This window comes from Mandrillus leucophaeus, unplaced genomic scaffold, assembly GCF_000951045.1.
Source record: "Mandrillus leucophaeus isolate KB7577 unplaced genomic scaffold, Mleu.le_1.0 Scaffold372, whole genome shotgun sequence".
Lineage (NCBI taxonomy): Eukaryota > Metazoa > Chordata > Mammalia > Primates > Cercopithecidae > Mandrillus > Mandrillus leucophaeus.
Window position 1 is genome coordinate 1,279,299 of NW_012103943.1, and position 17,132 is coordinate 1,296,430.

At 43.5% G+C, this 17,132-nt stretch overlaps 1 pseudogene; it reads right to left on the minus strand.

Moving 5' to 3' along the window:
• Window positions 1-2,150: 2,150 nt before the first annotated feature.
• LOC105546876 overlaps window positions 2,151-17,132 on the minus strand; it is a 37,865-nt pseudogene continuing 22,883 nt past the window's right edge.

Consider the following 17,132-nt stretch of genomic DNA (forward strand, 5'->3'; position numbering starts at 1 on the left):
CTCCAGCCTGGACGACAGAGCAAGACTTCGTTTAAAAAAAAAAAAAAAAAAGTAAATGAATTATAAAATGGCTACTCCATAGGCGGAGTAGCCACAACCTACATTTCCATCTGCAAGGAACTGGAAAAAATCAATTAAGATGTGTATGTCAATTCTGTTAAATATTATGTATCCCTGGGGGGAAGAGGAGGGGGCAGGTGAGGTGGTTGGTATTAACTGACAATTAAAGGTTTCTAAAATCCATTAAACATTTTTAAAAGCAAATCACGGGATAATATGTATAGTATTATCTGATTTGAGCTAAAATAAAAGCCGTACTAGCAAACAGCATAGCAAATGGCAAAAAGCAGAGGGTCTTGGGTTTAGACAGCTTGGTGCTATTGAGCTCCTCAAATATCACCGGATAACCCATTTATAAAGCAAAGTTACATTTATTAGAACCCTACGCAGTAAAGGAGAATCTGTCTTGACAGAGTCTTAGTCATGTCTCAGAGCCCGGAGTCAGAAGCAGCATAATTACAGGACCCTGTAGGGTCTGGGCTCTAATGATCTAAGGCATTTTTCACAACAGGATTGACTTGGATTGGGCAGTTTGTGATCCAATCATTCAGGATTGGTGGGCACAGCAAGGCAAGAGTGGTGAAGTGAGGCTTGACGGGTAGACTGTTGTTTGGCGAACACTTTGATGTTGTCTTCAATAAACCGATCTGCAGAAATGTCCTGATGCAAATAATAAAGTTACTCATTGGTTTACAGTCTCATCCCAGGGGAAAATTGTTTAGAAGAACAACCAGAATCATACTGACATAGGTGGCCCCGGTCTTCTCTTCCCTGCAGCTAAGCTCCAATGACCCAGATGGACTGGGTTCTCTGTGCAAACCCCAGCTCCACCATTTTCCAGCTGTGTGAATTTGGGCAATTTATTTAAAGTTTCTTTACATGTAAATTATGGTCAATGATAGTAGTAGCAACCTTAGAAGGTTGTGGTGAAGATTCAATGATTCCAGTACCTAAAATATAGAAAGCTCTCAGGAGACGTTAGCAACTTTCATCACATCTGGATATATACAAATAGGCAAAGGGCTCAAAAAGGGTTTCACAACCTTGGCACTATTGCCGTTTGGAGTCAGATAATGCTGTGTTGTGGGGGCTGTCCTGTGCATTGTAGGATGTTTTGTAGCATCTCTGGCCTCTACCCACTGGAAGCCCAAAGCACCACCTCACAAAGTTGTGACAATCACCAAGTATCTCTGGGGCTGGCAAGGTGGCTCACACCCATAATTCCAACACTTTGGGAGGCGGAGGTGGGAGACCAGGAGTTGAAGACCAGCCTGGGCAACATAGTGAGACCCTGTCTCTACCAAAAAAAAAAAAAAAAGTCTCTAGACATTCTCACACATTCTCCCTTATAAGCCACCGGACAAAATGGCCACCATTGTGTGGGAGGAGAGAGGGACTTGAGAGGGCATTATTAACATTAGCGTAAATAACTTATCACCCATATTGCATGGCCTTTTATTGCTGGAGTGCTTGTCCTGTCTGCCCAGCTAAATTGTAGGCTACCCACTGGCAGACTCACCTTTGCATGTTAGGCGGGCACTAGTGATGTGTAGAAAACAAGAGCCAGAGAAATATTTGTTGTGACAGAAATTCAGTAGGTGCTTCCAGACAGGAAAAAAGGTTGTGTCTACCAGACCCATACATGAGTCTTGGTAAAAATAAAGGTTAAACCCATTCACTTCAGAGATGATTTCAATCAGACATTAAAATTTGAAGATGTTTCTTAGCCAAAAATTTTCTGCTTTCAGGCCCCAGATGTGCTCCAGAAAACGCAGAATGACTGCAAATGACTAGAAAAGGCTGTAGGCCAAGGAAACCTGAGTTTCCAATAGAAACCATCTAAAAGAGCTTCTGTGTGGCAGTTTTGCATTGTTGCTCACCCAATTGTGGCTGTCAGTTTCTTTCGGGGCCTGGGAGTGATGTCAAGCAGCCTGTTTCCAAAGGTCCTAATGACCTGGCACCTGTTTGTAGGCCTTCTAGCAAAGTAAGCCACACTCCAGTTCCTACTATTGATTTTTGATGGCCTTTAGGTATGTAGAAATGACACAGTTTTGCTTGAACTGTGGATGGGAAGGGGATCACCGGACCCTTTAAAAATGGCTTGCGTTGGGAGAACTGTTCCAGAGAGCAGCATCCACACACTGCAGCCAGCGGAACCTTCCGGAAACATGGTCTGATCTAAAACGGAAGTCAACACATTGTTTAACATGGCGTCTGGCACAAGCCTGTAATCTCAGCACTTTGGGAGGCTGAGGCGGGTGGATCACGAGGTCAGGAGATCGAGACCATCCTGGCTAACATGGTGAAACCCTGTCTCTACTAAAAATACAAAAATTAGCCGGGCGAGGTGGCGGCGCCTGTGGTCCCAGCTACTCAGAGGCTGAGGCAGGAGAATGGTGTGAATCCGGGAGGTGGAGGTTGCAGTGAGCCGAGATCACGCCACTGCACTCCAGCCTGGGCGACAGGGCGAGACTCTGTCTCAAAAAAAACAAAACAAAACAAAACAAAAAAAACACATGGCGTCAAGAAAAGAAACCCAGCCCCAGAACTGCTTGCCATGGAGAGAGAGGATTATGTTTGTCCACTGATATCAGCTAACCTAGCATGCATTCATAGAGGCAGAAAGGAGAATGGTTGTTGCCAGGGGCTAGTGGAGGGAGAAATGGGGCATTGTTGCTTAATGGGGACAGTTTCAGTTTGGGAAGATAAGTTCTGGAACTGGGTGGTGGTTATGGTTGTACAACAATGTGAATGTGCTTAATGCCACTGAACCGTACACTTAAGAATGATGAAAATGGTAAATTCTGTATTATGTATATTTTGACCACAATAAAAAGAAGAAAAAAGAAACAAAGAAATAGACACCTGCTTGTAGAAGATAAGACTGGAAAGTCACTAAAATAGCTGACTTATCAAGCCCAGCAGCTCCTTCAGCAAAGCTCACTTTATGGCCCTCGCTATGCCTACAAGTCAAAGCTTTTGGGTAATCAACTTTACTCAGCTTCACCCAAGGCTCTGCTTTGTGAGACACGAAAAACGCTCGACTTAGACCCTAGCACTATAAATATCCTCCCTTCCTTTCCCCATTTTGAGATTCTACCAAGATTCTGCCACCATGGTGTTCTTCCTGACTGCAGTAAGTCCAACAAACTTAACTTTGCTTGATCAACAGGTTTTTTTTCCAGTGATTTTTTTGGGGAGGTTGACAGTTAACAGATAGTGGATTTTTCTGCTTAAAATTCTTCTGAGGGAGCTCATTCCTCCGAATGCAGATCACCAATATCTGAGGTTGCAAATGGGCAGCTGATGCAGCCTCCAGATATGTTTTCTTTGGCTTACGAAGTTTATTTTTTAAAAAATTGAATTTGCTGCCAAATTTTACATTTGAATTTTAAGGATGAATTTCTTGCTTCTCTGGAAATTTCAGAACCAAATTCAGTTTGCATCTTTGTCTCAGGTGTTTGAGTCAGGTCATACAAGACCTTCTCCTGAGCAAAGCTGAACTGTTGAATCTGACTGGACTCCTGGTGTGCCCATCACACTGTCAGACATGGTCATGGGCACACATCCCCCAGAGGCGCTTATTCTAATAACAGAGGTCTTGCAAGCCAAGGAAGAGGTGCAGGACGTCGCTACTCTGGAGTCAGGTGCAGTCTGCTCAAGTCTTGCCTCCACCACTTACCTCCAATGTGACCTTGGACAGATCCCTTAGCCTCTATGGGCCTCAGTTTCTCCTGTATAAAATGGGAATAGCTGTGGCTAATGGAAAGATTTAGTGAGCTACTGTACATCCTGACATACAGCGAGTGTGCAGCAGGTGGCAGCCATCATAACTATAGTAATTATTTTCACGACTTACATCGAGGCTTTTATTTCTGTGAAATCTTCCTCTTTTTCCATCCATCTTTGAAAGAAAACAGTTTCAGTTCCAGATTCACATCACAAAGTGTGACTCTGAGCTTTGAGGACCCTGTCTGTTACCATGACAACGTCTGTAACCAAAGGAAAAAGTGGGGAGCAAATACCAGAGCTTGGGAAAAACCTTTATCTTGGGCATCTTTAAACTACTTCTAAAACTGTCAAATTAATTGTTCCAGCACTCTTTATGGAGAGCATTTTTGGATGGGGTCTCTATTAAATGTATGCACTGTTAAACACATGAATACTAAAAAATGTGCACTCAATGGGGAATGGTGATTTAGGAGAGAAAATATTGTACTTATGATTCTTATTTTTTAAAAAAGTATTTTTATCATAAATTTTTTAACAGAGAGAAAATTACAAAAAAATCAGATAATGTACACCCATGCACTTACCACCTGGTTTGAACACATCTTAACACGCATGTTTGCTTCAGAGTTTTTTACTGTTTATGTTAAAAACAACAGCACTTTACTGAGCCATCTTGTGCATCCTCCCTGATTTCATGCCTACCCTCCTTCCCCAAAAGAGAACCCCATCCAGAAACTGGTGCGTTTCATTCCCAGGCTTGATTCTGTCCTTTTAAAATATACACATGCTGCCAGGCATGGTGGCTCACACCTGTAATTCCAGCACTTTGGGAGGCTGAGGCAGGCAGATCACGTGAGGTCTGGAGTTCGAGGCCAACCTGGCCAACATGGAGAAACCCCATTCTCTACTAAAAATACAAAAATTAGCTGGGTGTGATGGTGCACGCCTGCAATTCCAGCTACTCGGGAGGCTGAGGCATGAGAATGGCTTGGACCCGGGAGGCGGAGGTTGCAGTGAGCTGAGATTGTCATGCCACTGCACTGCAGCCTGGGTGACAGAGCGAGACCCTATCTCAAAACAAAGAAGCAAGCAAACAAACAAACAAATGCATGCAGCTATAAACAACATGTTGTACTCTCTTGTGTGTGTTTAAACTTCAAATGAATGGTATGCTGTATACTTCCTTGTACTGTTTGCTTTTTATGTTTTATGTAGCTCTAGTTGGATTATTTTAAGTGCTATACAGTAGCCAAGTACTTTAGATTCTTAGTATCCGCTACTTTGGACTCATGGCAGAATTGTATCAACCTTCGGAAAACAATGAACACATTTTCTCTTTCCAGGGCTCCTCGCCTTCTACAATATGAAATCCACAGTAAGCCTGGCCCTCCAAGATCCAGTCTGTTTCTCTCTCCACCAACCAGCTGCTGGCTGTTTCTCAGGCATGTCATTAACTGAGAATCTTGTCTCCCCAGATAACAACTATTCATTCCTTAAGACCCAGCTGAAAAATCACTTTCTTGGGGAACCACCTCCTTTAGACTAAGTACGGTCACATTTCCGTGGCTTCTCATAGCCCTTTCCACAAACCCTGGTTACAATTCTTAACTCACAGCACTGGTACCTGTCTGCCCCCTCACCCAGGCACAGTCCTCAGAGTTTCTTAACTGGGGCTTCTTAAACACATCATTGACCTTGGACATACATAATACAGGTGCTCAAAACATGACTGTTGAATAGAAGAAAATCATTGTGCATAGCATTTGGGGGGAAAGAGTGGGTTCTGCAAGTGTCGAGGGGAAAGGAGTATTACGCCTCCTTTTTCATAAGCTCGCTGCTGAGGGTTGCGCTGGTCTCCTCACCTTCCCGTCATCCGAAGGCTGAAGTTGATTCCAGGGCCTGAGGTTTTTCTCTGCTGTGCTTCCAAAAACTCCAAGGGTCCTCCTACCCTTGTGAGCAAGATACTGTCAGTGACCAATAGCCCCATCTCAGTGCAAGGTTTGGAGATGTGTCCTACCCACCCCTCTGGGGAGCAGGAAGAACTTGTAAAGGATGAGGTCCTTAGATCACAGTGTGGAATTCATGCAGGAGATGAGGCTGGGGCAGAGGCAGGATCAGCTGATGGAGACCCCCAGGTTTTCCACTGAACATAAAATCAAACTCAAACTCCATTCTGTGCCCTGTAAGACCTCACATGACCCAGTCCCTGCCTGGGTTTCTAGCCTCCTCTCCCACTGCTCTCTCCCAACCTGCAGGCCTACTTTGAGCTCACCAGGCCCCTTTCATCTTTGGGGCCTTTGTATATTTTCAGTTTAGATGCCTAAATTCCCCATCCCACCTCACCTAGTTAATACATTCACAAGAAACATCAGGTGTGAATGTGACACACTCTCAAGGGCCTTGATGCCGTCTCTCACAACCTGTCTCCCAGGTTTCAATTGTCTGTTTAGGTGCCTGATTACAGTTTAATGTCCTTCTCCCCCCATTAGGATGTAAGCTCTTCCAGGAGAGAGAAGTTTGGGTCAGTTCACTGCTGTATCCCTAATGCCAAGCATAGTGCTCAGTACCTATATTTGTATATATACGTTTGTGTGTGTGTATATATATATTTGTGTATGTATATGTGTATATATACACATATATATACAAATGTATATGTGTATGTATACACACAAATGTATATGTATATATCCACATACAAATGTATATGTATATGTACACATATACACATATATACACATATACACATATATACATATACACATATACACTTGTGTGTATATATACATATACATTCGTATGTGTATGTACACATATATATACATATATGTGTATATATATGTTCACAAATATACAAATATTTGGTGGATGAGTGGATGGATGGACAGATGGACGGATGGGTGGACAGGTGGAAGGGTAGACAGTGAAAATGCCAGACTTTTACTGAAGGATGAAGCACTAGTTGTAATATGGGGAAATGATTTTAAAGGGAAAAGTCTCTTTTGCCTCCAAACTTTAAATTCATCAGAAAGCGAGCGTGGCTGCAGTCTCTGGGTCTAACCAGGGAGATTCTTGTGCCTCTGTTGGTCTGTAGTTGGGTCTTTGGCTTTACAACTCCGCCACCTAGTGGCTAACGTGTGTATTCTGCAAGGGAAGAGGTGTGTATTCTAGCAAGAGTGGTGTGGGGGGATCTAGGGCTTTGAGTCTTTCTTGTTGCTCGAATCTCCCCCACCCAGTCTGCATCAAGCGTCTTTAGTCCTCATAGTTATCACATCTTGCTGGAAAGCACTTAATAACATGGGAATATGTTCCTTTAAAAAAAGTAAGTGGAGTTTGGGAAATTATCCTCTAAATTACTCATGATTAACCCGCAACAATAATTTCAGTGTTGACCTAAGGATTTTTGTACATGGCATGTATTAGTACCCCAAGGGGTAATTCTAAGTGTAAGAGCTGAGCGTGTCACCTTCGAGCCAAAACCGTTTATTGTTGGCATGTTCATCATTTTTTTAAATATGCAAATAGGTTATCCCTGGTTTGTTTGCTAGATAACAAGCTGCATTGCCATAGCCATCTCCTTCCACCTAACTCACAGCATCTCCTCTCTGACATCTGGGTTATGAGAAGATAGAGAGAAATGAGGCAGGCAGATGGAATTGAGGAGTTGGAGAACCATGCAGGATTTAGAGTCAGGGAGGCCCAGATGTGGATTCCAGCACTATCTCTCTCTCTTTTCCTTTTTTTTTTTTTTTTTTTTTTTTTGAGATGGAGTCTCACTCTGTCACCATGCTGGAGTGCAGTGGTGCGATCTCGGCTCACTGCAACCTCCGCCTCCCGGGATCAAGCGATTCTCCTGCCTTAGCCTCCTGAGTAGCTGGGATTACAGGCGCCCGCCACCACGCCTGGCTAATTTTTGTATTTTTAGTAGAGATGGGGTTTCACCATGTTGGCCAGGATGATCTCAATCTCTTGACCTCGTGATCCACCTGCTTCGGCGTCCCAAAGTGCTGGGAATCCAGGCATGAGCCACCTCACCTGGCCGCACCATCACTTCTTGTTACCTTAGGCAGATCACTTAACTTTGCTGAGATTAATTTTTCTTATCTATAAAATGAGGACTAATAGCATCGGATTTAATGTTTTTGGCATCCCAAGTTTACAGATGAGGAAATGACTCAAAGTAGGGAGGTCATTTCCATATCTGGCGGTGGATAAGAAGGTATCAGAACCAGTGCTCACACTCTGGCCTCACCACTGCCCAAGGTTGAGACCTTTGTGCTCCGTGATGCTGAACAAATGAGGGCATCACATGAATAAATGGCTCGTGCCTCACTTTAGAGACAACAAACACTTCTCACCTGTCTTAATGTTAGCCCCAGCCCCCATCACTGACTCCTGCATCCTCTTGGCCTCCCAGGCGAACCTGGCAGCTCCAGGTTGTTTTAATTTTATCCTATTAATTAGCATCAGTTCAACGAGAGGTGAAAGAATCTCTCCCTTTTCCAATTAGACAAAAAAAAAAATCTGCTAAGTACTTTGAGATCTCCAGATGGAAGAACCTCTTGGAATATCACATACATTTCATTAAGAATCCATGCACGAATGTTGGATTATTTGCCTTATTATAATGTGTTGGCCACACAAAACTAAAGTGAGCAGCTCTATTCTTTGATTTCTCATTCATAAGACCCAGATATTTCGGATCCTATTTATCTTACCTCCGTGTCTTCATTCCATTTTCTGCTGTTTCTGGCATTTGTCCTGCCTCTTTATTTGAAGTCACTCATAGTACTCTTTAAATCATTTTAATCAGCAATGAAATGTGGGGGTGCACAGTTTTCCAGCCCAGATGCCCTTTTTGGTAAACATATTGGAATGAAAGTAGAAATAGTGTTCGAACTGATATTATCTGCTCTCCACCCACACGTTACAAACCTGCTGTTTCTGATAGACATTCCAGATAACGTGCTTTCTGCCGGCAGTGGTTCCTGGGCTTGCTCGCTCCCCTGTGCATTCATCTCTGCTTTCACCCATTCTTCAAATACTTATGAGGGCCTACGATGCACTTGGCGATGGAACAAATCCTGGGGACCTCGCAGTGAGGAAGACCCAGAGGCAGCACAGGGTAGCATGACTTTGGAATCAAACAAACGCAGGTTTTTACCTTGGCTTTAATGTTTTCCAGCTGTGTGACCTTAGCAAGGTGCTTAAGGTGTCTGAGGCTCGATTTCCTCATCCATAGAGCAGAGAACGATTGCTTAAGCATTTACATGTAATCTGCACCTGATGAATAACTTGAGCTGTGTAACTTCAGCACAGCCTCTCTTCAAGGAGCTCAGATGTAGTGAGGATCACAGGCATGCACTGTATCTACATGCTTCCATGGGGTGAGCATGTACAGAGTACTGTGAGGATGCAAAGTACAAGGCAGTTAACTCCACTTAAGGGGCTAGGGAAGGGCTCAAGTGGAGAAGGAGCCATGAGAAAGATAAGCTCACCAGGAAGGGAAGAGAAAATGGCATTGAAAGTAGATGGGATAGCATTCTAAGCCAAGGCACAGAATCATGAAAGCGCATGGTAGTTCAGAAATAAGGTGTATATTATTATTGCAGTGTAGATGTGTGGGAGAAATGGTAGGGAATGAGACTGGGTGAAAGATTAGAATCAAGTAACTAGCGGGGCATGGTGGCACGTGCCTGTAATCCCAGCTACTCAGGAGGCTGAGGCATGAGAATCGCTCGAACCCGGGAGGCAGAGGTTGCAGTAAGCTAACATCATGCCAGTGCACTCCAGCCTGGGCAACAGAGAGAGACTCTGTCTCAAAAAAAAAAAAAAAAAAAAATCAAGTAAAAGGGCTTTCAAATCATACAAAGGATGCTGCATTATAGATCAAGGGGTAAAAAGTATCTGGGGCTCTCTCCTCTCGACCCTTACCCCACTCCCAAAACTCTAATGGGAATCCTAATATGAATTATTTTCCCATCAAAGGAGAAAGTCTCAGCATAATGAAGTTGCAAGTTTCTTCCAATTCCAATCAAGAATTATCAAGTTTCCTATTTGTATCTTGCATGTCTTCTCCCTTCTCTATATGTGTCCTTAATAGACTTCTTGTATCATGTTTTAATTATGTAATATTTCATATGTAGCCATGTCAGACATTAATATAATAAGCTCATCCTACCACCCAGCTTAATCAGATCTTAACATTTTGTCATATTTGCTTCATACTTTTTTAAAGTAAAACATTATAGATTCAATTATGACCCCCAATGAAGCACATCTAACCCTGTACCCTTTCCTGCTTTCCAGGGCCAGTCACTGCTAGTAGTCACTAGTGAGTCATTACTCACTACTGGAGTCTCCCACTCCAGAACTGGGAGTTTATCGATTTTGAGGTGTGTGTCCCAAGATGCACATTTACTAACTTGTGCATTAATAAACAATTTACACTATTGGTTTGCATATTTCACACTATAAAATTAAATAAATTCAAGACGTATGATTCTTTCATTTTTAACAACTTTTTAAAACATCAACTTTTCTCTGTGTTCTGTTCTTTTAATAAAACCTTCTATCTTTTTTCATTCCTTCTGTTAAGTGAGAGGCAAGAAATTATGTTTCTATTTTTTGGGGTAATTTTTCCATTGTTTAATTATACAATTAACTTTTTTTTTTAAACAATGTCAACAGTGAATTGACATTTTTACCTTTCTCCTGGCCGTAGCCAAGCCTTGTATATTAGCCAGAGTATAATCAGGAGACAGGAGATACGTAATAGTTTGAAAAGAAGACATTATAAAGAAGAATTAATTACGCCTGGGAATTGGAATAAGGAGAGACTGGCTAACAGAAGGTAGAAATCTATAAAGAACGTTTGTAGTGTTCCTTCGTTTTTCAATTAAATTTTATTTTAGGTTCGGGATACATGTGCAGGTTTGTTATATAGATAAACTTGGGTCACAGGGGTTTGTGGTACAGATTATTTCGTCACCCGGGTACTAAACCTAGTACCCAATAGTTATTTTTTCTGATCCTCTCCCTCCTCCTACCTTTCACCCTCAAGGAGGCCCCATTGTCTGTTGTTCCCTTCTTCGTGTCTATGTGTTCTCATTATTTCGCTCCCACTTATAAGTGAGAACATGCAGTATTTGGTTTTCTGTTCCTGCATTCGTTTGCTAAGGATAGTGGCCACCAGCTCCAACCATGTTCCCACAAAATGCATGATCTTGTTCTTTTTTATGGCTGCATAGTATTCCATGGTATATATGTTCCACATTTTCTTCATTCAGTCTATCATTGATGGGCATTTAGGTTGATTCTACGTCTTTGCTATTTGAATAATGCTGCAATGAACATGCGTGTGCATGTATCTTTATGGTAGAATGACTTATGCTCCTCTGGGTATGCCCAGTAATGGGATTGCTAGGCTGAATGGTAGTTCTGCCTTTAGCTCTTTGAGGAATCCCCATGCTGCTTTCTGCAATGGTTGAAGTAATTGACACTCCCACCAACAGTGTATGTGTTCTTTTTTCTCTACTACCTCGCCAGCATCTTGTTTTTTTTTTTTCTTTTTTTGATATTTTAATAATAGCAATTCTGACTGGTGTGAGATGGTGTCTTACTGTGGTTTTGATTTGCGTTTCTCTAATGATCAGTGATGTCGAGCTTTTTTTCATGTGCTTGTTAGCCGCATGTATGTCTTCTTCTGAAAAGTGTCTGCTTACGTCCTTTGCCCACATTTTAATGGGGGGGTTTGGGTTTTTATCGTGTAAATTTGTTTAAGTTCCTTATTAATGCTGGATGTCAGACCTTGTAAAGAATATCTGAATCACAGACATAAAGAGCAGCCACCAGCCCTGGGACACAGGTAGAGCATCCAGAAAAGTAACACACCTGGAAGTGACCCGCCACCCACAGACGGGTCCAGGCTTCACTGGAGAGATGACAGAAAAGGGAGGATCTGCATCTGCAGAGCCCACTGACGATGAATCCACCAGTGGGATGGTGCACAGGGAACACCCCATATCGGATGCCCGGGAAGCCGGCCACAGCGGTGCCTCTAGAAGCACTTGCTGGAAAGAGCCCTTTTTTTTCAGTGCCCTTCCAGTGTCATCTGCCAGTGAAGCTTAATGTCATGCCAGCTGGCAAAGGAGGATAATTCCAGTATCATAAACAGGACGGGGACGAGTGGATTTGGGAGCTCAGAGGCAATAGATTGATAACTGGCAAAACACTGTAGCAGAGTTTACCAGATACACACACACACACACATATACACACATGCACATTCATACACACATACACACACACGCACATGCACACACATGCACATTCATACATACACACACACACGCACATGCACACACATACACACATGCACATTCATACATACACACACACATACACGCACATGCACACACATACACACATGCACATTCATACACGCATACACACACATACACACACATGCACACACATGCGCATGCATACATGTACACATACATACACACATGCACACACATACACACATGCACACACAACACTCATATACTCGCATGCCTGCGCGTACACACACACACACACAAGCTCACATATACTCACATGCATGCACATTTTATTTTTATTTGGAATTTTAGTTTTGATTTGGAAATTTAGTTTTACCTTTTTAACATTGAAATGTTAACATTTTAACATTAAAATGATTTCTGATGTCAGTGCTTGCTTCGATTTGCCAATATATTTTGTCAATATTAATGTTCGTCGACACTGTTCCTTCCATGCCTCCTCTCTGTGTTCACTTCTCTTCCCGCTGAAGTGCACCCTTTAGTAATTCATTTAATGCAGGTCTGTAAGGGGCTTATTTTCCATATGTTTGAAATTGTCTTGCTTTGCCCTCCTTTCTGAATTTTAATTAAGTTTAATTTAAAAACAAGGGTTGTATTATTATTCCTCAAAAGTTTACAAATATCACTTCTACCTTTTTCAAACACATTCTTGCCAATAAGAAGTCAGCCATCAGAACAATCGCTATTCTTCTATGAGTAATCTGTCTTTTTTCTCCAGCAACTCTGTAGTTACTTTTTAGCCTTGATATTTTTGAGTTGCATTACAACATGGATTTGGTTTGGGTTCTTCTTTTCAGGATCCTAAGTGCTCTTTTTCTCTTTTTTTTTTTTTTTTGTAGAGATGGAGTTTTGCCATGTTGCCCAGGCTGGTCTTGAACTCCCGAGCTCAAGTAATTCACCTGTCTCGGCCTCCCAAAGTGCTAGGATTATAGGTGGCCAGGGGCCACTGTGCCCAGCCTCTGAGTGCTCTTTTGATCTATGGACTCATATCTTCTTTTCTGGAAAGTTCCTGCTCTGGACTCAATTGTGTCTACAAAATTGTATCCCCCAAAAATCATATGCTGAAATCCTAACCCCCATTGAGGCTGTATTTGGAGATAGGACTTCTGGGAGCTAATTGAGGTCAAATAAAGTCATAAGGGCCGGGTCTGATGGGTTTGGTGGTGTAATAAGAGGAGGAAGAGAGAGATCTCTGTCTCTCCGCATGCACATCCTGAGGAAAGATCGTTTGAGCACACAGCAAGAAGGTGGCAGAGCCTGCAAGCCAGGAAGAGAGGTCTCGCCAGGAACTGAGTTGGCTGGCACCTTGATCTTGGACTTCTCAGCCTCCTGAACTGTGAGAAAATAAATATCTGTTATTTAAGCCACTTAGTCTATTACATTTTGCTATGACAGCTTGAGCTGAGAGAGTCTCCACTAATTATTTCTCCAAACAGCACTCGTCTTCATTCCCTCCACTCTCTCCACTCTTAGAAGACCGGCTCAGAGTCCCTCCTCCCATCCTCCATGTCTTTTTACTGCTGTTTTCCAAATAGTTTTTACACTCTTTGCTTTCGGTGCTGTGTCTTTATTGCGGTTTTCAATATCAATTTCCAATTCTAAATGAATGTTTCCTGGCTTATGTTTTATCCCAATGTTTTCCCCAAAAGAATGTCTTCTTGTCATGTTTAGATTCTTGTTATTTCTTAATTTATTGTACTTTGAGCTCTCTGAATATTCTATACATCCTTATTTTGAAGTCTTCTTCAGAGTTTTAGGCAATTGCCGTTTCCAGATTGAATTCTGATCCCAATATCAGTTTTGGTGGTTGTCTTCCTGGGCATTAGATCTCTGCGTGAGTTTCAGATTTATGGGTTGCAGCCTCCTTTTAAATGGAACTCTTCTTCCTCTTCTTTCTGTTCTCACCTCTCCTTTCCTTTCTTCTGAGTTCTCCTTTCTTATGAGTTCATTCTTCCTTAGCTCTGCTAGTTTTGCATTTGTGGCCACTTGAATCTCCAGGACTTTAAAAGGCAGCTTAGAATTCTTCCCCACAATAATACTGATGGAGACCCAGATCTAGCCACAGAGCCTGGGGAAACTGGCTCAGCCTCTGAACCTTTGACTGGTTCTACGGGTTCGTGTGCTTCTCCCTCTACCTCAAGTTCCCAGCGGATCCCACCCAGAGAATAGCAGCAGGGTCTTCAATTCCCATCATCACAAGAGGATGGGGTGACATCCAGGCCCCCCAGCAACAAGCAAGACGCCTGCCTTTGTCTCATTCTCTGGACAATTGTAGTCACTCCACCAGGCACGAATTGAATTCTCAGCCATTTCTTCTTGTGCAAGGCCTGCACCCCTTCAGCACCACTTACCATTTGAAATGTACGTTCTGTTTCTGGCCCATGGAGATTTTTTTAAAAAGAGTTGAGGCTTCTAGGTTATATTGTTTTATTTTAATCTTACCTGTTATTGTTATTTACATGATGCAGCATTTCTTAACTTGAGGTCCTAGACTTCCCTAAACCCCAAACATACATCCAGACCCTCAAGAGGTTTGCACAGGAATAACTGATTGGCTAGAACAAGATGCCGCAGAGGGACATATAATTTGGTAAACTTTCTGAAGGGCTAGATGGACCTAGAGTCTAGAAAATCGTCATATCCCTTCAACTCTACCCACTTCTGTGAATAGAGTCTAAGCAGATCATCTCAGCTAGGGAAAAAGTCTGATTCGAGGATATGCCTCAAAGCATTATTTTTAAATGTGGGGCGGCGTGAGGGGTAACCAAAAGTAGGAGTAAACTTGGAGTGATAGAATAGAATGCTGCACAGCCATTAAAACATTCTTTAAAATAACTTTGTAATAACACAAATAAGTGTTCATGATATGATGTTAAAGTTAAAAAACCAGAGGCCAGGCGCGGTGGCTCACACCTGTAATCCCAGCACTTTGGGAGGCCAAGGCAGGCAGATCATGAGGTCAGGAGTTCGAGACCAGCCTCGCCAACATGGCAAAACCCTGTCTATACTAAAATTATTAAAAAATTAGCTGGTCATGGTGGCGGGTGCCTGTAATCCCAGCTACTTGGGAGGCTGAGGCAGGAGAATGGCTAGACCCCAGGAGGCGGAGGTTGTAGTGAGCCAAGATCGTGCCACTGCACTCCAGTCTGGGGGACAAGAGTGAGATTTCGTCTCAAAAAAAGAAAAAAAAAAAAAGCCAGGAACCACAACTTTGTAATATGTGTAACATGTAACCAAATACGTATAATAGTATAAACAGTATACACATGTATAGAATACAAAGCCTAAATTTTTTTTTCTATATCTTTGGGGTTGAGGGTAACTTCTGTTTTCTTCTTTATTCTTTTTAGTGTTTTGCATGATTTCTATACCTGAGCTACTTAGGTTTTGCCATGAAGAAAGCAAAAACAAGGTATTTTTTAAATGATCACCATTAACATATGGAGTCCTGACCGTGTACTAGAAGCAGCCTTTGCTGTTTCCATGAGCAAGAGTAAAAAGTGGACTGGCTAAGGGGCTGGATCCCAGTACCCGACCAAGCCCGTAGCCTGATCTTTGGGTCCCGCTGCTCCCAAAAGGATCCCAGGGGTCAGAACTGCTGCTGGCCCTGACTCCCTGGTGTTCTGGTGCCTCTCGGATCCCCTTCTCAGTGCTGACCCTCTGACCAAAGCCCTTGCTCCCGCCTGCTGGTTCGACTCTTCTCCTCAGCTTTCCCTTTAACCTGGGAAGAGCACGCCAGGTGCCAGACACCAAGCTCAAAGCTGCGCAAACCTTTTTGTCATCCTCAGAGCACCCTTATGAAGTATGTATTCAGTTTTACAAGCGGGGAAACTGAGGCCCAGAGAAATTAAAGCAACTTGCCCAAGGCCACAGAAGGGAGAAATGACTGACCTCAGATCTCTTCAGTCCCCAAGTCCATTTTCCTTCCCCCCAGTTCCATGGTTTTTAATGGTCACAGAACTGAGGCCACTGCATTCTCCAGCCTTTTTTCAGGCAGGCCAGCTGTCTCCGCCCTGGTTAACCCCTGTCCTGTGAGTGCCTCCCCCATCTTCTCATATGCCGTGCTCCAGACTCCTCCAGACACCACGCCCGGCTTGTGTTTTCTTTTTTAAAGAAATCTCAAAGAAAATCAAGACTCATGGGGAAGGGGAAAAAAATGAAGGGTGACCTGGGTTTTGAGAGTGAATGTTTATGTTGTGGGCTTGTCCCCTGTAACCTGGGGATACAGAGGGGCCAAGGACCGATGAATACTCTGTCTAAGGAACTGCCCTCCTAGTGCAGGGGGGTAGAAATGAACACAAAGCTTTCAAGCCATGCTAAGAGCTGTAAGGGAAATAAACAGGCCATGGAGTGGTGAGTGCAGCCGGGTCCGCTGCAGCTGCATTGTCTCTGGAGAGGTGACATTTGGAGTAAGATCTGAAGGGTGCAAAGGAGCCAGGCGTGGAAAACCCAGGGGCAGAGAATACCAGGCAGAGGAGCCCCAGGTGCCAAGGCCCCAGGCAAGAAGGAGCTGGGCGTGCTTGCAACCACCCCGTGCACCTCCACCTGGCATCATACTGCAAGTGGGCCCTGCACGCGCTGGGCCATGCTGGCCACATGGACTCCAGGCTGAATTCCTCATGCATTGCCCTTGACCTCTTTAGGGAACAAGAGGACAAGAGTGGCAGAAGCCATCATGGTGATGGTGGTGACCCCACTCTTAGCACTGAGTCCTGCAGGCAGGGGCCTTGCTCAATAGCTGCATTTCTTGCCAGGTGGCTGAGAAACCCCAGGCCAGAACCTATGTGAACATATCAGCGACTTGGTCACTAGCGGCCAAATTAAACAGCTGGGCTTTGGGATGGTAAAGACACTGTAGACTCAGACTTGGAATGCCCTGGAATGCCCCAGATGCTCAGCCCCTGACCTCACACAGACCTCAGCCCCTGACCTCACACAGGCCTCAGCTCCTGACCTTACACAGGCCTCAGCCCCTGACCTCACACAGGCCTCAGC